Source organism: Sminthopsis crassicaudata, chromosome 2 (assembly GCF_048593235.1).
Source record: "Sminthopsis crassicaudata isolate SCR6 chromosome 2, ASM4859323v1, whole genome shotgun sequence".
Classification (NCBI taxonomy): Eukaryota; Metazoa; Chordata; class Mammalia; order Dasyuromorphia; family Dasyuridae; genus Sminthopsis; species Sminthopsis crassicaudata.
The window spans coordinates 604,722,526-604,746,112 of NC_133618.1; the positions used below are offsets into that span (position 1 = coordinate 604,722,526).

The following is a 23,587-nucleotide window of genomic DNA, read 5'->3' on the forward strand; positions in this document are numbered from 1 at the left end:
GCCAGGAATCCAGGATGCAGAGATGAGAAAAGAGAACATCTGGCTATATGGGAAAGCAAGTGAAAATGCCCAGAACCAAGAGATGGAGAATCTTGTTAATTGACGAGTAAATTGAGAGGTAAAAAGACTAGAAAGGTATAAGGGAGGGCTAAGTTATGAAGGACTTTGAATGACAAAAAAAGGGTTTAATATTTATTGTTGTTGGTAATAGGGAATCATTAGAGTTTGTTGAGTAGAAGGGTGATATAATTGGAGCTGCACTTTAGGAAATGAGGATGAAGGATAATTGAGAGAGTTGTGGGAGGCAGACTAATCAGCAGGCTACTGCAATAATCCAAGACAGAGGAGATGAAGGCTACCACCAAGTGTGATGGCAGTATCAAAAGGGATGTATTTGAGAGATGTCGCAAAAGTGAAATCTAGAGTCCTTGGCAACAGAATGTATAAGGGGACAGGGGTGAGATAGAGTGAAGAACTGAGGCTGGCATCTGGGTTTCAAGTCCGGGGAACTGGAAAAGTGGTACACATTCAAAAGTAATAAAGAAGTTTGGAATAGAGGAAGGTTGGGGCAGGGGGAGAATTGTGAGTTCAGTTCTGGACATGCTATATTTAAGATGTCTATTCAGTTTGAGATGGACAATAGTCTAATGGCAGTTAAGATCCCAGACTGGAAGTTAGCAGAGAGATTAAGGCTGGATAAATAGATTTGAAAATCATCAGCATAGAGATGATAATTGAATCAATGGGAACTGATGAGCTCACCAAGTTAAATAGTATAAAGAGAAAAGAGAAGAGGGCTCAGGACAGCTCTAAGTTTTAAGTTTATGTTCCCTTCATCTGTTATGAACTATAAATTGCAGTGGTCAATTCTTCTAAAAGTTCACATTATTTCTATTTACCAAAACATTTCTTCCTTATCAATCAGAATTGATCCAGAATAGTTCATAATTTTTTTAAGAACAAAATTATTACTACTTACTCAAGAATTTGTCAGGTTGTATAAATGAGAGGGAGCGAGACAGACAGACACAAAGGCAGAGATAGCAAGAGATAGAGAGATACAACAGACACAGAGAGAGAGATAGAAAGAGAGAGACAGAGAAAAGAGAAAGACAGAAAGAGGAAGAGAGAGAGACAAAGACAGAGAGAGAAACAAAGGGGAAGAAAGCAGAGAGAGATCAAGTTTTAGCAGTTGTTCATATAACTGAAGTATCCCATTATTACTATATTACACATTAATATCAGGTTTGTGATCTGCTCACCAAATTAATCATTCATTTCCCCCCTTTTAATTGAGCTTTCTCTAATGGGATTACAATAATATCACTTCTGTTTCTTTTTCCATTAATCTTCACCCCCATATCTTCACCACTTTGAGTAATACAGCTCTTGACTTTAATATGTGATGCTATTCCACTGAGTCTTTGTTTAATCCATTCTTTCTGAACAGTCTCCCTTTCCACAGTCATATTAAAGTGTCAAGTAAAATCTCCCCAAGTTTCAAGAACACCACAGAGTTGAATTTCTCTCTAATTTACCCAGTGGATTACCCATACTCTGCACATTAACGTATCTGATAGAATAGAGGTTATTATTACTCTTGATCTTGGATATTGTCTCTGAAAATTCTTGGTCTTCTCTTCTTCTGGTATTATATCTAGTCTCTTCAGTATCTGGTTTGGGCAATGTATTTTTTCCATTTCAATCAGATTCATAAATCTCCAGACAAATGTGTATTTTAGCTTTCATTAGATGCACTTCTTTGTTTAAGATCCATCATTCCTATATCTTAAAAGGTGCTTCAGAAATCCAAATCCTATTCAAATTTCATCTTCTTAAAGAAAAGTTGCTTTCCAAATCTGCCTTGAATTGAATCAAGAGAAATGTTGAAAATACTATATGTGTTCCTAATGTCTTTAGTAATAGGATGGTAGCATCGATGATAATTTGTCCAAGGAATAAATCTTCCTCCTCATTATACAGAAAATATAAAGGCATTTTCTTCAACTCTTCCACCTTTTTTAGGAAGAGAAACTATCCACATTTTGTGTGCAAGTAGCTGTACTGACATAAGCAGAAAGACAAAAGTATCACTTTCTTTAGGTTCTCAAATATTCCTTTTGTTTTGCAAACTGAAATCACTTGCTGCTAGCTCTTATGGGAAGCTAACTTTTCTGGTTAACCACTGTGGCAAATTACTTGCCATGCCTGTTTACTCTATGATATTAATCAATGAAGGCTCTTGTAGGATTATTCCTTTACCCTGTCTTCTCCCCTTTCTTCATCAAATGATACTAACTCCATGATCTAAGGTATTTGATATTAAATTAAAAGATTTTTTTCTATAGCCCTAAAAAAAAACCCAAAAAACAAAAAACAAAAAAACTCACTTCCACACATCCCAGCTGTTGCCATAAAGTTATTTAGTAATCTAACTTCCAGCCACTTTTCACCTTTTCCCTTCACTTCTTTTTTGACTTCTCTTGACTGCAACTCAGATCTCAACTACTTTTAGCCGTGGTATAGTGGCGAGTTCTGGATTTGGATCACCTGCTCCTTACTATATGATCTTGGGCACTTTTTCTCTCTGGATCTCAGTTCCTTGTTTCCTGTAAAATAAAAGGATTGGACTCTCTTGCCTCTAAGGCACTTTCTAGCTCTAAATCAAGGATCCTTTATTCTTCCATTTGCAATATAATGTAATATTTGTAAAGTGCTTAGCGCAATGCTTGGCACATGGTAAGTTCTTTATAAATGTTTGGTCTTTCCCTCTTCCATGTCTCACCATTTTCTTCAAGCTTCACAGGCTTTCATGAGCTTATCCCACTTTCTCCTTTTTTACTGGCTGCTTACCTATTGACTATGATCATATTCATCACCCCTCATCCTCAAAAACCTTAACTTATTCTGTCTATCTCACTAATATCTCTATTATGATCTCTTTTATGGTCCAACTCCTTGGGAAGGTCATGTCTCTAATTCCTCTCTTTAAAAAAATTTTGACTCTCCAGTTTGTCTCCTAACCTCATTATTATTTCTTTCTTCAAAGTGACCAAGAATCTCTTCATTTTGATAGCCTTTTCTCACTTCACACCTTTCTCTCCCTCTCTGCATCTTTTGTTGTTGACTATTGTCCTCTCAGACTTTTTTTAGGTCTCCATTCATGGAACTTCATCCAGCTCATACCCACTAAAGGAGGAATCCTACCAAGGCTTTGATCTGGATCTTCTTTTCTTCTACTTCTATATTCTTTTACTTGATTATCTCATGAGTCTTCATGGATTCAATTATCATCTCTTTTCAGCTGATTCTTAGACTAATCTTCTCCTGACTTCCAGCATGGTATCACCAATTGCACAATGGATATCTCAAAATGAATTCCCATAAATATTTTAAATTCAATATGTCCAAAATGGAAACCATTCTCTTTCCCACCCCTCCTCTCTTCCTAACTTTTCCGTCACTGTTTAGGATATCATCATCACTCCAAGTGACATTATCCAGTCACTCAGGTTAACAACCTACATGTCCTCCTTAAGTTTCCACTTTCTTTTTTAATCCCCAGCCAATCTGTTGTTTCTAACTTTCCTAATTTTCTTGTTGTTTTTACCTCTCATATGTGCTCCTTTTCTCTCCTTTGATATTGCCACCTCCCTAGTGAAAGCTTCCTGACACTTCATGTCTAGACTACTAAAATTATCGGCTGAATAGTCTCTCTGCCTTAAATTTCTCCCTATATAACCCCCCCTCCATTCAACTGTTAAACTGATCACCTAAAGGATAGATCTAGCCACATCAGCTCTTCTCCCCATCCAATAAATTCAAGGTTCTTTCTATTGCTAGTAGTATAAAGTATAATATTCTCTGTTCCACATTTAATGCCTTTTATAAACTTTTATAATGCCTTCCCACCTCTTAGTTATCACATGCCTCACTCACTCTCACATTCTCTACAATACGTTCTCCTTGCTATTTACTGAATAAAAGACTTCATTTTCTAACTAGATATTTTCATTGGCTTTCCCCCATGCATGGAACTGTTTTCCTTTTTATCTCCATCTCTTGCTCTTGCTTGTGTTTCAAGTCCCAGCTAAAATTTGCCTTTTTCAATTCGCCTTTCCTGAGCCTCCTTAATTCTAGTGCCTTCTTTTTGTTAATTATCTCCAGTTTATCCTATATAGTTGTTTGCATGTTGTCGCCTCCAATAGACTGTGAACTCCTTGAGATCAGAGACTGTTTTTGGGTGGTGGGGGTGGTATCACTATGCTTGACACTCAGTAGATACTCAATAAATCCTTGTTAGTTGACTATTGGCTGACTCCGATCTTACAGATATATTATTTCATTCAATCCTCTCCAAAACACTATGAGAAAGGAAACATGAGTATTTTTAATTTCCATTTTGCAGATCGTGGGATTATAGATTTACAATTAATAAGGCAAATTTAGAGATTATCCAGTTTAACTCTTTTATTTTACATTTAAGGAAATAGGGACCCATAGAGATTAAGTGACCTGGGCAAGGTCCCAGAGGAAGTAAGTGAAGGACAAGATTTGAACTCAGGTTTCATGATTGCAAGGTCAGTGCTCCAAATTCAGTATTCTTTACCAGAATCAAGGTAGGAAGGAATAAACTGAAACTGAGAAAGATTAAATGTCTTATCCAAGATTATACATCTAAGAAATGACAGAGCTGGGATTCCAATCTCTATTCTCACTTAGAATCCAGTGTTCTTTCCATAGAATTTATGTTGTCACAGTATTATACTCTTTCCTGTGTATCCATCCCTATCTTTCCTATAGTGTTGTAGCCTGGCAGCTCTTTTATCAACTGGGTACCCAGCTTTTGCCAAGTTTCTGAGACGCCATTTGCATCAAGGTCCTCACTTGCTGCCAAGCATTCTAGTTCATTCAATTTATTATTATCGTGTCTGTCACACCTTCTGTTCGAATGAGCATATGCGAAATTCCCATCATAGGATGCTGAGTGTTATGTGTCACATATGCCTGCTGCCAAGCATCCTTCTCTAGAGATGAGAAACCAAGAGTAAGCTCAGATGGTACCGTTCAGATCAAGAACTCTGGCTGGGCTGTGAGTGGAGCGTGCATCAGCACTCACTTTCTGAAACCTGGCAAACACTGTATGAGGGCCATTAGAAGCATGAACTATGACCATGGACAGGTCCCGCTGAACACCCTCCTTCCTCATTTCTCCTAATAATAAAATGAACGGAAGTGTCCAGCACTACTGAGGCATATCACACCTGTACTTCTCTCTCTAGCCTCAACCAATTTCTTCCCTGCACTCTTTCCACCAAGTAAAGGGAAATTCAATCCAATATATGCCAACTTCTTAATGTAGCTCCCTTAAATATCCTGGAAAAAGACTGGCACTTGTTTTAGTGGTTTCTTATAGCCCTGGTGGGGATTTTTAATCACCCAAATAATACCTACTTCCATTTCTAGACAGCTAAGTGAATAGTGAGTAGAATGACTTTGGAAGGAGGAAGATTGGAGTTCAAATTCTGACATATATATCCTAGTTGTATGATTTTTAACCTCTGTGTGCCTCAGTTTCTTTGTAAAATAAAGATAATAATAGCACTTACCTCACAGGGTTGTTATTACACTCGAAGGAAAGCTTATATAAAGAATTTTATAAAACATCAAAGACTATATTATTACAAATTGTTTCTCCTTCTCTTTCTTCTTCTTCTCCTTCCTCCTCCTCCTCCTCCTCCTCTTCCTTCTTTTTCTTCTCCATCTCTTCCTCTCTCTCTGTCCCCCTCTTCTTCCTCCTTCTTCTCCTCCTCCTCCTTCTTCTTCCTCTTCTTCTTCTCCTCTTCTTCTTTCTCCTTCTCTTCCTTCTCCTCTTTCTTCATCTCCTCCTCTTCTTCCCTGTCCTCCTATTCCTCCTCTTTGTCTTCTTCTTCCTCCTTTTCCTTCTCTTCCTCATCCTTCTTCTTCTTCCTTCCCTTCTCTTCTTCCTCTTCCTCTTCTTCCTCCAGTTCCTCCTCTTCTTCCTTCTTATAATCACAAGTTCATCCTGTATAGATCAGATTAGAGATATAATGGGAGATGCAGATGGAGCATAGAGGAGAGAGAACAGGATGGGGATATCAGAGCCAGAGCTAATGCACAGCTCTACCTGTCTCTTTGCTATTGTATTGTGATAGTCAGTTGGTACCTTGTAGGTATCAGCCTCTGAGACTTTTGGGCAGTGCCCGTTTTCAATGCTGAAGTTGAAAGAACAGAGAATGCATGCATTAGATACGGAGTATAGTTCCTACCTAGGCCTTTGGAGTTAGAGATTCTTATGTCATGCTGGCCCAGTCAGCTGTAGATATAAGAAGTACCAAAAGTTTCAATGTTTTCTAACCTCACTGGGGACAACCTTTTATAAATTAACCACCTGTGTCTTATTCCTATATTACAGGAATATAAATGCTCTGGTATAAGACATTTAAATTACAGAATGGTTCTCTTCTGCAGCCCTACTATAGCTGGGAGACCAAAGAGAAAGGAAGTATACTTTAACCAAAGAGATGGTTTTTACCTTTGAATTGAGAAGTAATTAGGATATTGTGTTTATGATGTGTCTGTGGCTTTCTTAATTCTTACCTGAAATTTATGCCCTCTAATTAAATGGTTGTTTACTCATGAATATGGAGTTATGAATAACTGAAATTATTTTGAATTTGGAAGTCAAACATGAGATTCTATGTGATTGATACTTATTTGTCCCATACTTATGATTGCCACTATGTCCCCTTGTTATATTGTGAAAATTCTTCTGCCCAAATATACTTTCCTTGCCTGAAATTTCTACAATTTCCTTGGGCTTTGAAATAAACTGAAACTATGTGTACTGTGAAGCTCTTATAATTCATTGCTACAATTTATTAATTGCCTTACAGAAAGCAAGACCTTGAGGGAATAGAACACTGGACAATTAAGTTTTTGTGAAAGGCAGGGAGAAGGGAAAGGGTTAGAACTGTAGCATTTTTCAGTTGGTCACTATATTGTGCAGACCTCAACAGATGGGAATCAACAAGAAAACACAGGATATCTTGGAGGGGGAAAGTTTTCCAAAGGGAGTGGAGGCTTACAGACCAGTCATGGAGAGGGTAGAGGGATTCTAGAGACAATTATTATCTACTCTATAATCTGGCTGAGAGTCAGAGGTTTGTGAAGCATCTTCTTTGCTTCCTATATGTGTTCAAAATGGATCATAAGATTTAGACCTGGGAGATATTTTAAAAATTATTTTATTTTAGGGCAGCTAGGTTGCATCTTAGATAGAGTACCAGCCCTGAAGTCAGGAGGACTTGAATTCAAATATGGCCTCCTTAACACTTCCTAGCTGTGTGACCATGGGCAAGTCACTTAATCCCAATTGCCTTAGCAATATACATATATATATATATATATATATATTCTGATTATAAATATATATTAACTTCTTAAATACACATTTCTTTATGAATCATGTTGAGAGAAAAAAATCAGAACGAAAGGGGAAAACCATGAGAGAAAAAAAAAACTGAAAAAAGAAGTAAATATAGCACGTGTTGATTTACATTTAGCTTCTTTAGTTCTTCTGGATGCAGATGACGTTTTCTGTTCTAACTTTATTGGGATTGTCTTGGATCACTTAAACATTGAGAAGAATCAAATCTTTTATAATCTTGGTATTACTGTGTACAATGGATTCCTGGTTCTTCTTGCTTCATTCAGCATCAGTTCATGTAAATTTGTCCAGGTCTTTCTAAAATTAGCTTGTTCATCATCTTTAAAGAACAATAATATTCCATTACTTTCAACCATTCCCCAACTGATGGGCATCCACTCTTTTTTTTTCAATTCTTTGCTAATAAACAAACAAACAAACAATTCTTACAAGCATTTTCGCACATGTGGGTCCTTTTTCCCTCCTTTATCATTTCCTTGGGATACAGACCCAGTAATGGCACTGCTAAGTGAAAGGATATGCATGGTTTTACAACCCTTTAGATATAGTTCCAAATTGTTCTCCAGAATGGTTGGATCATTTCACAACTCTACTACAATGCATTAGTGTCCCAATTTCCCCACATTTATTTATTTATTCATTTTTATCTATTTATCATTATCTCTTTCTGTCATCTTATCCAATCTGAGAAGTGGGAGGTTGTACTTTATAATTGTTTTAATTTGTATTTCTCTAATCAATAGTGATTTAGAGCATTTTCCCATGACTATAGATGGCTTTAATTTCATCATCTGAAAATTGCCTATTCATATGCTTTGACCATTTATCAACTGGGAAATGATTTGTAGTCTTATAAATTTGACACAGTTCCTGATATATTTTAGCAAAGAGACCTTTATCAGAAATCTTGGTTGTAAAAATTATTTTCCCAGCTTTATACTTTGTACTTCCCTTTTTATCTTGTGTTGGTTTTGTTTGTGCAAAAACTTTTAAAATTAATGTAATCAAAATTGTCCATTTTGCATTTCATGATGTTTTCTAGTTCTTCTTTGGTCATAAACTTTTCCCTTCTCCAGAGCTCTAATAGGTAAATTATCCCTTACTCTCCCCACCCTTTATGCCAAAATCATGCACCCATTTGGACTTTATTTTAGTATGGGGTGAGAGATGTAGGTTCATGCCAAATTTCTGATATATTATTTTCCAGTTTTCCCAGCATTTTTTGAGAAATAGTGAGTCTTATCCTCTTCCTTTCCTAAAGCTTTCCATTTAAAAGAAAGAAAAGCTCTTCCTCATAACAAGTATAGATAAGAAAAAAACAAACCTAAAGTCTTTTGTGTTTTAGTGATTTGTAGTAATGGAAATAATAGCTCCTCTATAACTTCTTGATTTTGTACATTGAATATCGTTCTTTAAGGGACCCTGTTGATTCTTTTGTGAGATATGCATCATATATACATTTTGTTTAAGATTTTCCCCAGGGTTCCACTTTGGGAGAGTTCAAGAAAATTCTGCTCTCCCTCTTTTAGTACTTAGGCTCCTTAAGGAAACAAATTTACCTGATCTTGTTGATCAAGGGTCTTATATCAATATTCCTATTTAAATCTTGAATTCTGATCAGTGAATTCTTAGTATATGTCTATTATGTTCATGGTTCTGCAGTGAGATCATATAGTAGCACTGAACAGGACTTTAAAAATTATATCATTCAATCCTCCTCTTTAATAGATAAGGAAACTGAGGCCCAGAGAGAGGATGTGTCCAAGGGTTGGTAAGTAGAATGGCAATTCAAAACAGGTCCTCTGTAAGCATAAACAAAATGTTTGTTTTCCAGGTTCAACAAACACATTTTCATGTTCTAGCTCAAATGCTTGAGACAACAGACATAAACCTCTCCTTTTAAGAAGCTATTCTAAATAAGAATTGAATACATACTGTTTACTTTAACAGTGAGCAAATAAACTATCACATAATCCATATATATATATATATATACACAAAGCAAATAGGAAAGAGCCTATGAGGAAGAAAACAGATAGACAAAAAGAGATAGAGAGAAAGAAAAAAAGACAAGAATGAAACAGGGAGAGACAGAAACAGAGAGACAGAAAGATAGAAGTAGTGGCAGAGACAGAGAGATATTTTCAAATAAGTGAACAGAAAGACACAGAAACAAAGACAGAAAGAGAAAGGGAAACAGACTGAAAGAAATAGAGAACTATTGAAGGAGAGTCAGAAAGGAGAACTAAAGTTACACAGGAGATGTCAGACAGCAAAATTCAAACAAGAAGTGGAGTGTAGAATAAAGTCATTGTTTTTTTCCCCAATAGTTCTTGTGATTTCCTATAATTTGACTTTCATAGAGAGGTCCTGCTTAACAAAGGTCTTGACATTGTAGTCACGAGAACAGTCAATGACATGCTACTAGAAAATGGGGAATGACGCTTTACCAAATCCATCAGCTGACAGGTGTGAGAAAGTGGCAAAAGAAGGCAAGCCAAAATAAATAAATGCTTTGAATACTTATGCCAAAGGTTAAATAAAAACTTTATATTGGGAAGTTTGGACCTTTGTCTGAAAGTAGGGATCTTAACTAGCACCTCAGAGATTTGATGGAAGAAGGATCAAAAGAATTTGAGCTACTATCTTATTAGTTCTATAGAGAGAATAGGGAGGATGAACAAGATGGGGAAGTAACTTAAAATTCAAGGGGCAAATAAGTAAAGTAAAAATCTTACTGGGTAAAAAAAATACAATATATGTATAAATTTCATGCTTAAATAATAAAAATTAATATATAATTAAATAATAATACAGTATAGAAGAGGGGTTAGGAAACTAGAGCCTACATAACATACTTTGCTGAACCCAATACAGAGACCAATACAGGTCCTGATTATTGGTCAATGCAATGATATTTCACTAGAAATGTTAACTGGGAAAGCTGACAAATTTGGCCAAGTAATAATAAAAGGGATTGTAGGGTAGGAGAAGGTTTCCATGATTCCAAATAAGGTTGAGGTGGAAAAAGATATGGAGACAAGTTTAAATGAACAGAACAAATCATGCTTCCCAGAATAAAGTTATATAACCTACAGAAAGGAAATATACTGGGCTTATTTCTGAGCAGTGAACAGGAACTGGTACAGGAAGTTTCCACGAGCGAAGTATTATATAACAGTGTTCACAACACAACAAAATTCATCATTCAAGCAGTAAAGAAAAACCCCAAAGAATCTATAAGGCAGTTATCCAATTTTAGAAGGAAAAAAAAAAAGATCTATAACAAAATGTGAGCACTGATTCGACAAAGACTAGAAGTTATAGTTTTAAAAATCAGTATTACATGGTAGTCTAGAGACCTCAATAGTTTTGTAACTCTAATGTTATATAAAATATAACTGATAATTGTGAAGGGTGAGATAAAGGTATGCCAGAGATTTAAATACAAGAATAACAACAACAATACCACAAACTCAGTCATTCAAGGAAAACAAAGACTCCCCATAAAAAAACCTCCCACCAAAAACTACATAAACAAAATTCTTTGAACTGCTGACTACTGTTAAAATAGAGATTATCTTTGGGGGAGAGTTATCTTTCAAGGAAGAGAAAGGTTGTGGCAAGTGAGGAAAACAGGAAAGTATAAAACATTAATTAAGAAGCAAGTTGGAAATCTAGGAAGACAAAACTGAATTCAAGAAGTAATTGACAATGGACTTCAGGCTAATAGCTATAAATTCTGTAAAATAAATAATAAATCTGGGAAGGGGAGACCTTCAGGATTTTTTGTTTGTTTTTTGGACTAGGTGAAAGAGATTCATTGCCTCAATTGCTACCTAACCTTAATCACTAAGTAGGTGTAACCTCAGTCAGAACTTAGTTTAAAAAGACCAAAGTCTCTCATTGCATCCAGAGCCATCTTCAGGTGTCCTGATCTAGATGTAGCCACTGGACCGAGATGGCTCTAGAGGAAAAAGTGAGGCAGGTGACTTTGCACAGCATTTCTTCACCTAAATCCAATTCACTTGCATGTCATAGGGTCACTGCCCTGATGTTATGGTCCTCTTCAAGAACAAAAAACAAACAAAAATACAAATTCTGTAGATAAATTAAAAGGAGGAAGGTAAATTAGGTTTATTTCATGATCATAATAAAAAGTGCTTTGAGATAAAAATTAAGTTTATTCTTTGCCTTTGTCCTTTTAAAAATGTTATAATGATGTTTTTAAAAATGTAGCTGTCATTTTCCAATTCTTCATCTCTACAGATTCCTTTATATACCAGCAAAAAAAAATTAAGCAAACTACACCTGTTGACCTAATCTGACTTAATATGCCTCAATCTACATCCGTTGCTCACCAACTCTTTATTGTATCTACTAGAATCAAAACTTGTCATTATAATGATGTCTGATCTGATACTTCTAGTTTTGTTTGTTTCTGTATTATCCTGATCATTGTGTGTATATAATTCTCTTGGTTATAACATCTTCTGATAAACATTTTCTTTCTTTCTCTCCCTTCCTTTCTTCTTTCCTCCCTCCTTTCCTTTCTTCTTTCTTTCACGAGTTGGAAGTACAATCACCACTCACTAATCCAACGCTACTGCTGATGGGCACTTTGACTGGAACCATTTTTGACTTTGGCTGTTCACTCCTCCTTAGGGAGACCGGCAGACTCAACTCCTGTTCATAGAAGCTCACCATATTGATTCCAGACTTAGTGTAGACATCTAATTAATTTTAGGCTTATTGCAGCTCAAGACTCCCAAGTTCAAACAATCTATTGGCCCCAGCCTTTCTAGTAGAAGGGTTTACAAAAATGTACGATTACAATCAGTCAGTTTACAGTCTTGTCAAATTTCTCTGAATTAATCATGTTATTTCTTAAGGCAAAATAATATTCCATTTCATGAATATGCCAAAATTTGCTCAGCCATTCTCCAAACCATGAGCATCCACTTTGTCTATAGGATTTTGTTATATTTAGTTTTTGCTAATACAAAATGTTTTGCTATGGTCTTTATGACGTAAACTGGGAGGGACATTTCTATTCCAAATTGTCATTTTCCATGCTCTTATCTGAGATACAAAATTTTTAAATTGCTAAATGCATGGCATCTTAGAGACCCAATCAACAAACAGAATATAGGTCAATTACAGGATCTTAATGGCATCCAATAAAGACTTAAGAACAATGTCAAAGTCAGAACTGTGGCCAAAAAATCTTTAGTTTCTTATTATAGTCAATCTCCTAAGAATAAACTGGGAAATACAGAATCAGGACATAGTGATGCTCCCTAACATTACTATTTTTTATGTGTATATTTTTGAGTAGTGCTTTTTAGCAGCATAGATGGATAGTACAAAGACAACCGATTCTCTTACTAAAATGAGCTTAATTTAATGGAGGAGAGTTTTCCTACCTCTTCAGGATGTGGCAGTAAATCTTTCAGAATTGGGAAAAGTAGGACAAACCTATCAATGAAAACCCTGTATGTGGCATTCAAAAACATCCTCCCTGAGCTTGAATTTCTATAGTAAAATGGAAACATATCAGTTTCTATCAATCATATCTCTGCTACATTGATAATTTATAATTTGTTTTTTATGTTCACCAAAACAATTGGGGATAGGAAAAAACATTCATATAACATAGATTTTTTTTTAAAACTGTATATATTTTTATTATTAATTCTCATATTAAGTCCTCAGTTTTCTGTTTTAAAATTAGATAACTGCTTTATGGGTGGTCTTTCTGTGTCTTGGTAACTTTCCTACCCTTCTCTCATCATCTTTGTCATGAAATTACTCACTTTTTTTCCTATTCCCTATTTTTTTCTTTCTTTGATCATTGGCTCTTCAATTCCCATTTTCCCTTCCATTTTATTTTCTGTTTTATTCTTTGGGCCTTTAAGTTGCGATTCATTTCTTTCTTTTCTCTTCTTGCGTTACTGACATGATCACTTTACTCTCTGTACCTGTCTTCACGTTTCTCCTCCAAATCTATCCATTTCTCCTTTCCCTCCATCTCTTTCTTTCCCCTTACACAATTTTAGAGTTTAAAGAGGGACATAAAAGATCATCTAAAACAGGAATTGCTATTGTGTGTGTGTGTGTGTGTGTGTGTGTGTGTGTGTGATATACACATCTGGCATTCTGATGATGCTTAGGGATCCCTTCTCAGACGATTGTTTTTAAATGCATTTTAAAAATATACAGAGGAAACAACATTCAGTTAATAAAAAAACAAACAAAAAAAAAAAAAAAACATTCACACTCTTCAAGCTAAGAACTCCTCATCCATGTTCTGGAGGACTCATAAGAATTAGATATTTTCTGCCTTCATAAAACCCCATGGATCATACTGTCTATGGAGCTTTCTTGGCAAAGATGTAAGAATGGTTTCCCATTTCCTTTTCCAGTGGATTAAGACAAACAGAACTTGGGTGGCTTGCTTGGGATCACAGTTAGTGAGCATCTGAGGCCAGATTTGAACTCCTGTATCTCTGACTTCAGGCTCAGTCTTCTATCCCCTGAGCCATTTAGAGGCCCCAAAGTGGGACAAATGTGAACTTTAATTATTTTATCTTTGTGTGCTATGTGGCTACCACAAATTAACAAATGCTTGTTGGATTAGTTTGGATAAAAAAACAAAACAAAAAAAAAACCTCAGTCTAGCAGAGAAAGTTGACATATACTTACTCAAATAACTGTAATATCAAATGATACAAACCAAAGATGGCAGATGCAGGCAAAGTGCCACGTGAGCTCAGTGGCATAAAAGTCATTATTTACTTAAGGGATCAGGACCAGCTTCCTGGAGGGAAGGATGTGAAGGAATCAACAGGCATTTATGTGGAGCAGGGACAGAGAGCTTCTGTTAAGGAACATCAGGAGGAAAGGCAAAAGGATGATAAATGTTGAGTATCTCTGACAAACAAAAACTAGTCCAGTTTGGATCTATGAGTGTTAGGTTCTAACTAGGTGGTAAATCGGTACTTGGCAATTCTCTAGCTCAGATTCACACCTTTAAAAGGAGTTTACACCTTTAGACTTGGGAAAAGGAGCTTGCTCATTGGTCAGTAAGGAACTCCCACAAGCCCCTGGGAGTACCCACAAGCCCATTCTCTGGGAGGATATAAGGAGCCACCAAGACTCCCGGGACATTGAGTTTGGAAGGCAGTCTGAAAGGAAGCACTCTGGATTGGGGAAGGACAAGACTTCCCGAAAGAACTTCAGAGAAGCTCTAGGAGATTCAGAGCCATGATTCAGGAAGAAGAAGATTCGAGATTCTACCTTCGCTCTGGCTGGAGGCTCCAGAAGCTTCCCAAGAAACCTGCTCCCAGAGAAAAGGATTCACAGAGAAAAGGTTTAACCAAAAAGAAACCTCCTCCCAGAGAAGGATTACAATTGAGAGACGACAGAACATTTACATATGAGTAGGTGGAGAAAAGTAAAAGTTTAAAAATCAAGGACAGTGGCAAAGATGGTGGGATCTTTAATACCAGAGGTCATTAATTAAGCCAGATAAATACAGAAAAAAGAAAACTCTGGTAGTGTGAAGAATGATATCAGAGCCAGACACACACACACACACACACACACACACAGAGTCACAGAAAGGGGTGTGTGTGTGTGTGTGTGTGTGTGTGTGTGTGTGAGAGAGAGAGAGAGAGAGAGAGAGAGAGAGAGAGAGAGAGAGAGAGAGAGAGAGAGAGAAAAGAAAGAGAAGAGAAAGAGAAGAGAAGAGAAGAGAAGAGAAGAGAAGAGAAGAGAAGAGAAGAGAAGAGAAGAGAAGAGAAGAGAAGAGAAGAGAGAAGGATAAAAAGAGAGAGGACCCATTAAGAAATGATTGCAACAGTTCAGACAGGTGTAATAAATGCTTATAGTACAGTAGAAAAAATAGGCCCTGATGAACCAATTGGTTAGGAGGGAAAAGGAAAACGGTCAAAAACCAACATTCAACATGAGAGATTGGATGAATGGTAGTGCCTCTCATAGAAATACCTTGTCAATTTGATAAAAATCAGAAGCAATAGGTTTAGGGGCAAAGGTATTTTGGATATCTTTCAGGTTTGGATATGTTGAATTTGATTTGTTGGTGTGACATCCAGTTTGAAGAAGGCTTTCTGGAACTCAGGAAAGAACTAGGCTAAAAAAAAATATTGGTTTCTGGAGAGAGTTTGGAGCAAACTTGGGAAAAGAAATGAGGAATTTTACTGAAAGTCTATGTAAAGGCCTGTGATAGTGGCGGTTTTAGGTAAAATAGTAATGGGGGGATAGAAGGTGGAAAGGAGTTAGAATAGTGAGGAACAAGACCAATGAATTAGTCCTTTTAGGGAAAAAAGGGAGACAAGTTTTAGAGTCTTCTACAGAAAAAGAACAAGGGAAAAACGACTTTCCTTGCGGATAGTTTCTTGGACAATTTCCTTCCCAGCTGTCTCTGTAATGAGAACAACTGCCTTCCTTGACTGGGTAAGGCTTCCTTTGGAGCTTGCAGAGAAAAGAAGGGCACAGGTAATGGGGGAAAATGAGGGACAAAGTACAGCTGCACCTGGAAGGCTAAAGAAGAGGGGAATTCAGGAGAAAGACGAGAAGAAATAGAAGCGGGTGGAGTTCAGAGAGAGAAAGAGATGAAAAGGGAAGTAAAAGAAAAGGATTGCCAGGAAAAAATTTAAAAAATAAAAGAAAAGGATTGGCAAAAAAGATTTTAAAAAAGAAAGTAAGAACAGGATTGGCAGAGAAAGGTAAAGAGAGAAAAAGGAAGGAGCACTCAGAGTGGAGGAGTCCCTAGAGCCGATGGGACGTTCTGAGTCCAGCCATGGCGAGCTGCCTTATGGTCGGCTTCCTTCCAGACCCTAAAAGTATGTACATGCGGGGTGACTCGCCCCTCCTCTCAAATTACATTTTATGAGTGGGGGGAGATTCTGATTCTAGTTCTGCAGCTCAGCAGAGTGGTTCATTTGACCTGCCTGGGCCCACGTTTCTCTCCAGATGAAGGGTCTGGACTCAATGACCTCCAAGCGTGTTAGAGTGGGAAGGGACTAATGAGTGGCAGGTCCCTCACGCAGAGAACATGTGGTGGCTTCAGGTGCATCGCCCTCGAACCTGACCCAGGTCTGTGGCCTTCAGAAAGCCTTCGGCCGGCCTCGGACCAGGTCGGGCGATTACAGGTGGGAGAGTCACAGACACGTATAACGCCCGAAGGGGCAGGGCCCTCAAAGGTCATCATTGTCCGGCCGGCCCCCCCCCCCCCCTCCTGGCCCGCACGATCCCGGTTCCCCGCCTCCTCGAGGCCGCGCTGAACAGCGGAAAGCCAGCGGTGCCCAGCAGGGAGCCTAGGGAGCTGCGCGCTTGCTCTCAGGCCACGCGGGCAGCAAGAGGCAGTGCCCCAGTTTGTGGCCAATCAGGGAGTACGGGCTGTGCCCCGAGCCGGGCGGGCAGCGGTGCGTAAACAAACCCACGGAAACTCCTCCGCCCCCTCCGCGCTCGCTCGCCCCGGGCGCCTCGGGCTCCGCTCTTGCGCGCTCCAGCCGTTCGGAGTTCTCCCTCCTTCCCCTGCCGCTAACACACCCCAGTCCTCCTCTTCCTCCTCCCGCAAAACTCCTCCGAGCCACTGTTCAGTTACCTACCGCCTCCCCACGCGCGCGCGCGCGCACACACATCCACACACAGACACACACACAGACACACATCCACACAGAGATCATGGCCTTTGGAGAGCAAGGTAAGGCAGAAGCGAGGTGCGGAGCCTCCTTCGCTAACTGGGGCGGGCCGGGAAGTTTCTTGCGTAGTTTTTTTTTTTTTTTTTTTTCCCTCTGCTTGGGGGTCCGCACGGGGCGGGGGGGTGTCTGGAGGGGTCGCCTGGGGTTGTGGCCGCGGAGCTGCCGGGCAAGGCTGGGCAGGGCTGGGCCGGGCCGCGCCGGGCAGGGGGTGGGGGGAACGGGCTCCCGATCCGCCCGTCGTCATATGTCACAAGTTGCCCCACAAGCCGGGGGCCGCGGCGGGCTGCGGGCCGGGAGGGCGGCCGCGGAGGGGCCGCCAAGTGCAGCTGTGCCGGCTGCTGGCCGCCACTAACTTTCTCCTCGGGGAAGAGCGCCGGCCGCCCGCGGCCGCTGCCCGTAGTTGTGACCGGAGGGAGCCCAGGCGATGTGTTTGAGAAGCTGACGCAGTTGGTGACGCTCGCAGCTTCCTGATGAGGGACCGGGAACAGCCGCACATTCACAGTGTTGGGTAACAAGCTCCGCTTTTGGCCGCTTCCCCCGTTCGGGATTGTTCTAGCAACGCGCCCCGGCGGCTAGTTAGGGAGCCGCGGGCCCGTGTCCAGAGCATCTGTTCCCAGGGTAATTATCTCGGGCTAATGTGCCATGGCAGCGCGGTTCGCTTCCGTTTTGATTAGCTCGGATTATTATATAAGATGTCACAGGAGGGAGGGAGGAAGGCAGGCGGAGGGGGAGGGAGAGCGGGCAGGCGGGCTGGAGGCGCGTAGCGAAGGCATTTTTTTTTTCCTTTCGCAAGTTGTGGGGGAGGGGTATGGGGAGGTAGCAGGCGAGTCGCTTGGGGCTGAGGACCTGGGGACCCACCTGTGTGCCCTCCGGCGCCTCTCCCTGGCGCATCCCCACGTGCATTAGCGGTTGGCTGGGGAGGGGGAGGGGCACAGGAGGAGGAGGAAGATGGTGATGGTGCGAGTGTCTGTGTTTGTGTGGGTATGTGTGTGTATGTGTGTTTACTAAGCGCTTTGCGGAAGCCGGAACGCGCCCGGTGCCCTCCCCGCACCTTCTGCCCCTCCACTCGAGTCTCTCCGGAGGTGTGTGCACCTTCCAAGCTCAATTTAAATATTAAGAAATCTGCGTGTGCGCCCGTATAGTACGTACGGAACGTGTGGCCGCTCTCGGAAAGACGCGTGAATGAATCATCGGCTGCCTGGAATGAGCGCGGATGATTCACTCGGGCGAGGTGCACACACACACATATACACGCGCGCGCGCGCTGGTACACCGTGTGTGCCCTGAGTGACAGGGAAGCAGAAGAGAAGCTCCGAGAAACGGGGGCGGGGGTGCAGAGCTTCCAGAAGTCTGGCTCTTGGGCGGGGGATAGGAGCCTCCTCCGATTCCCGAGGGCGTCTTCTTGTAAGTTACCTGACAGGCTCCCAGGCTGAGCGAGGCGTAATTACGATCCGAGCTCGCTTGGGCTAGATGCCCTGTCCACACCGCAGCATTCGTGTACAACACGCGTGTTCCTCTTCCTTCTGGGAGAGGTGAAGTCATTGAGAAAAATTCGAGGGAAGCATTTCAGCAGTTCTGCTCACTTTAAGGAGTGAGATCATTAGTTGAGTCCAATAATTTGCTTTTCGACTTCTCCTCAAAGAATTGAAGTATGTACTTCTTGCCTTTTTCAAAGTACCTTGTTAGGAGTGTCCCCCACTTAGCCCTCTCTTCCTCCCTTCCCGTTCCCCCCTCTCTTTCTCCCCCTCCCTTCCTCCTTTCCTCCCATCCTTCCTCTCTCCCTCCTAATTTCTCTTCTCCCTCTTCCCTCTCGCTCATCCTTCTTCCCTTCCTCTCCCTCCCTCATTTTTCCCTTCTCCCTCTTCCCTTCCTCCCTCCCCCCTCTTTCTTCTCCCTTCCTTCTTTTCCCCTCTTTGTCACCCTCATCTCAGTTAAACAGCCCACACATACTAGCCAACACTCTTGATTGTCTGTCTTCCCTTGCAGGCCGAAGCTCATCTCTCATACCATAGAGAAATCAATGTAGAACTCGGTTGCCTTTGTAATAATCCCTTGTTCTTAGGTATTATTAGGGGTGTGAGTCTCTGAGTTTCAGCGTGACATTTTCTGCTTCTGGGAACAGATGGCATCTGTATCGAGTGTATGTTAAGTAATCAGAGTTTAAGATGCTCTGAATGATGGGAACCCTGAGTTTAGAAGGAAGCCATTTAGAAATGTGCTATTTTGTACAGTAAGTTTAGCTTTTGATTCTTGATTGAAAGGGATACAGAAAGTTCAGGAAACTTAAGTGGGATCCTGAAAAGTTCAATCCTCGTGGTGATGTACTAGTCTTCTTTGGCGCTTATATATTTAGGTTATGTTTTCCCCCTAAGATACAGTGCTCAGATACTGTTTCAGTACTGGGGATAGCTCACAGTAGATAGGCAGCATTCAACACAGTCTATGCTTTTAAATAGAATCATAGATGTTGAGGAGAAAGGGGGTGTGGGGAAAGCACTTGAGCCTTTACATCCTGGCTCCATAACTTACTAATTTTGTGATCTTGGACAAGTCATTGAATCTCAGTTTCTTCATCTGTAAAATGATCTGTCATCAATATCTACTGAACTTAATCAACACCAAATAGGATGAGTATTTCTTTATGTGAAAGATTTTTTTTAATTTTTGAATATTTCATTTCATTTTTTGCCCTAAAAATAATTCTAGATTGAATGAAAACAAACAAAACTCCACAAAATTTCCATGTACACAGCAGAATTGAGAAAAGTAATGGTGAAGATGTAAATCTGTATTATGGACCTCTTGCTTAAAAATAATAATAATAATAATAATAATAATAAATTTATTTTATTTTCAAAAGCTGTCCTACTTGCCTGTGGTGTTTTTTTTTCTTTCTGATCTAAAGTCTTTTCTGCAATTAAAAAAATACTTCAGGGACCATCTTTATTTTCAACTTTATTTGGTTGTTCTATTGCTATCTCTAGTCTTCTCTTTTAATCCACAAACACCCCATACAAAAAAAAAGAAAAGAAAAAGAAATGCAATCATTGCAACAAATAGCCAAACAAAAAAAAAATCAAAAAATTTGCCAAGTTCAAAAAGTTTGTTTGATTCTCCATCTTGAACTACCATTCCTCTGTCCAAAGATACGTAGAATACTTTCTTAATCCCCAGCAGTTTAAATCTTAACATAGCGATGTCATTTTGGTCCTTTTTGAGAATGAAGGACAATGACCAAGCAAGTAACCAATCCATCCCTGGAGCTGTGGATGATCACCGACTGAATTCTTAAGTCATTCAAAGTTGTTTGCCTGAGGATCCTGTTGTTATTAATTTTTTTCTGACTATTAATTTCACTCTGCATCAGTTTATATAAGTCTTCCAGGTTTCTCCAAAACTACCATCTCAAGTAAAATATTTGTAAAGTGCTTGACAAAATGCCTGGCATGCAGTAGATCCTTAATAAATGTTTCTTTCTTTGTCTCACCTCCCATTCCTTTTGCCATTGCTCTATATGACCTTAAATCATCTATCTAGATGACCTTTACCTCCCTAGCCACTCTAGGTCCAGCAATCTATTATTTTGAGATATTTGATTCATGAATCTAAAAAGCTAACACAAATATTTCACTGCTGATAATTTAAATTAACAGCAGGATAGATTTTAAAATTATACATGTGTATGCACATATATTTTACAAAGATTTTAAACATTAAACTTAGGTTAGAGTTGAATTCAAAATGTATATGACTATTATTCTGTTGATATAAGTATTATATTTGATGATGGAGACGGAACCTATCCATGCCTGACCATCCTATATGACTTTCATATAAAAACTGAAATAAATGAGATTTGATATTAAACTTCATAACTATCAGAGTAGGAATTATAATTCTCTGGATTATCTATTAGTATACACACACCTACAAATGGCTACCCAATTTCCAGATTATTTTCTTGCCCATAATCTTCAATGTTTAATTGGTGAAGAATTAGAATTGGTTATTCTGTGGACATTAAGCTGTCATCTCTCCACAGCATTATCTTTCATTAAATCTCTGGGTTTAAAAGGAAGAACGTTTATTCCTTTAGATCAACTAGTTTAACTAGAGAATTGTTTGGGGATTGAAAAAGCAGGAAAGCTCATCCCAGTTTCTCTTGCTTTTATCAAGGAAAAAAATTAAGCGCTAAATCAATTGATTTATTTGAAAATGTTTATGGTAACCTGATTTTAAATGAATTCGTTTTCCTTTTTATACAAAATAGAATGATTGAAAAAATATTTAAATCTGGGTTTTAGACTTGGCCCTGTCACTAACAAGTTAACCAAACATCTCACTGGACCTTCATTTTTCTCATCTATAGAATGCGGGGTTTGGATTATATGATTTCTGTGTCCCTTTCAGTTCTAACATTCCATGAAATCAGTCAAGAACTCCTTTCAGATAGTAAAGCAATTGAAATGAGAAAATAGATTATAGGGCTTTTCTAGGCTGGCCATGTGATACTTGGCTAGGTGGAAAGAGGCAAATAAAGTGAGGAAGAATTTAGTGAACTTGCTATATGTTTTTGTTTTTTGGGTTTTTTTTTAAGGTGAAAAAAAGCTTAGTTATATAGAAATTGAATTTAATTCAGACTTTCTTGATCACTGGGGTAAAGAGGAAGGGAGAGACATTAATAACATGAGGATGTCAAGATATTGATTAAATGTTGGCAGGATTAAAATTATGTTAGCTAATTTTTTATTACTACTAGTATTACAGTAAATACAAAGCAATTCATTGTGGAAAAGAGTACAAAACATAAGAAGAATCAAGAGAGCCTCTTAATAAGAGGGAGCCCCTGAGATTAACCATAAAAAGAGCTAGTGATTACAAGAGGTAGAAGAAAGGAGTATTTGGGACACTGGAAGCAGCTTGGGCAAAGGCTTGTAAGTGGGATGTGGAATGTGGCTAGTTTGAGTATAAGACAGTATGGAAGACAAAGGAGGAGAAGGAAAGAGGGGGAGGGAGGAAGAGAGGGGGAGAGAGAGAGAGAAGACGTGAAATGATTTTGGAAAGTGTAATGTTCTCGGTTTTCTGGAAGTCTCTGGACCAGCCTTCCTTTCACTTCAGTAATCACCAGGAGAATAGCCAGGTGTTAAAATCCAAATCCTTTATTACCTCCTTTACAATCTAGTTTCCTTGCCTCGGGCCCAGGCTAGTTTTCTTAGAGGCCTTCCGGAGTCTTGGCTTCAGTGGAGAAGCTAAGGAGGAGAGCCCTGCCACCATAGTGGCCAGATTTTAATAATGAAAAAATTAAATTCCAATCATTTCACATCCATCATCTCCCAAATCCAAGATGAGAAGATGGTATTTTGTCCTATTGCACTTGATATTAGGGATTTCCTGAAGTTTCTTGAGAAGGAAATTTATGTGGTCAGATGTGTTTTAGGATGAACAATTTGGCATTTTGTGTTGAGGATGGTTTGGAGGAGAGGGAATTGGGAAATTGAGAGGTGATGGGGGTCTACTCTAGATTTATAATGATCTGAGTATAAATATGTGGATGACTGTGAATATAAAAGATACTGTAAAAGTATAATCATTAAGACTTGAAGAATTTGAACAAGGGTAATTGAAAAAAAGTTGATTGTACATTGTACAGAAATAAGTTTGGAAGAGGAAATAAGTTTTCCAGAAGGAAAGCAAGTATGGTAGGGACATAATTTTGAAATGCTAAAGGACATCCAGTTAGAGACAGCCTGGAATTTAGAAGAAAGATGAAGGCTACAAATATATAGCTGAATTTTTTATATAGGGAGATCAATTGAATATGGGAGCTGAAGATATCATCAAAAGAAAGATGGTATAGAGGAAAAAAAGAGAAAGAAGGGTCTGGGATAAAGGCTTGGGATACTTACACAGAAGAGGTGGTACCTGGATGAAGAAAGAGCAAAGTATTTTGAAGAGGAACATCAGACATATAGGAGGACAGTCACAAAAACTCAGGATAGATTATTCAGGAGAATATCAAAACCTTCCAGGAAATTAAGGCAGAGGAAGAATAAGAAAAAATGTTGGAGTTAGAAACGGAGATAACCTTGGGAAAAACTGCTGTAGTTGAGTTGGTTGGCGGCCAAACTTCAAAGACATTGAGAAGTAAGTGGAAAATGAAAAGGTCTTTTTCTAGGAGTCTGGCTGTAAAAAGAAGAAAATATGAAGGAAGGCTTTTTTCATTATGAGGAAATCTAGGCTTGTTTGTAAGTATCATATACAGAACCAGTGGGTAAAGAGAAATTAAAGATTGAGAAGGAAGGATCAGAGGGGAAATCTTCAGAAGGAAATGGAAGTAAATAAGAGCAAGGTGTGAGTTGGGTTTATCCTTGTTCAGAAGAAGGTCCAC

The 23,587-nt window shown here is 39.1% G+C and overlaps 1 protein-coding gene across 17 annotated transcripts in view; it reads left to right on the top strand.

The window, feature by feature from the left end:
• The first annotated feature begins 16,925 nt into the window (after positions 1 to 16,925).
• Positions 16,926 to 23,587, top strand: part of PCGF5 (polycomb group ring finger 5) — a 156,768-nt gene continuing 150,106 nt past the window's right edge. For 8 of the 17 annotated variants that reach the window (XM_074295833.1, XM_074295831.1, XM_074295838.1 and 5 more), the window contains exon 1: positions 16,926 to 17,201. The gene's annotated coding sequence lies outside the window, so the exon portion shown is untranslated. Of the gene's footprint in view, positions 17,202 to 17,464; positions 17,818 to 23,587 lie in introns of those variants that run through there. The other 9 variants (XM_074295853.1, XM_074295856.1, XM_074295854.1 and 6 more) reach the window with 5 other exon arrangements.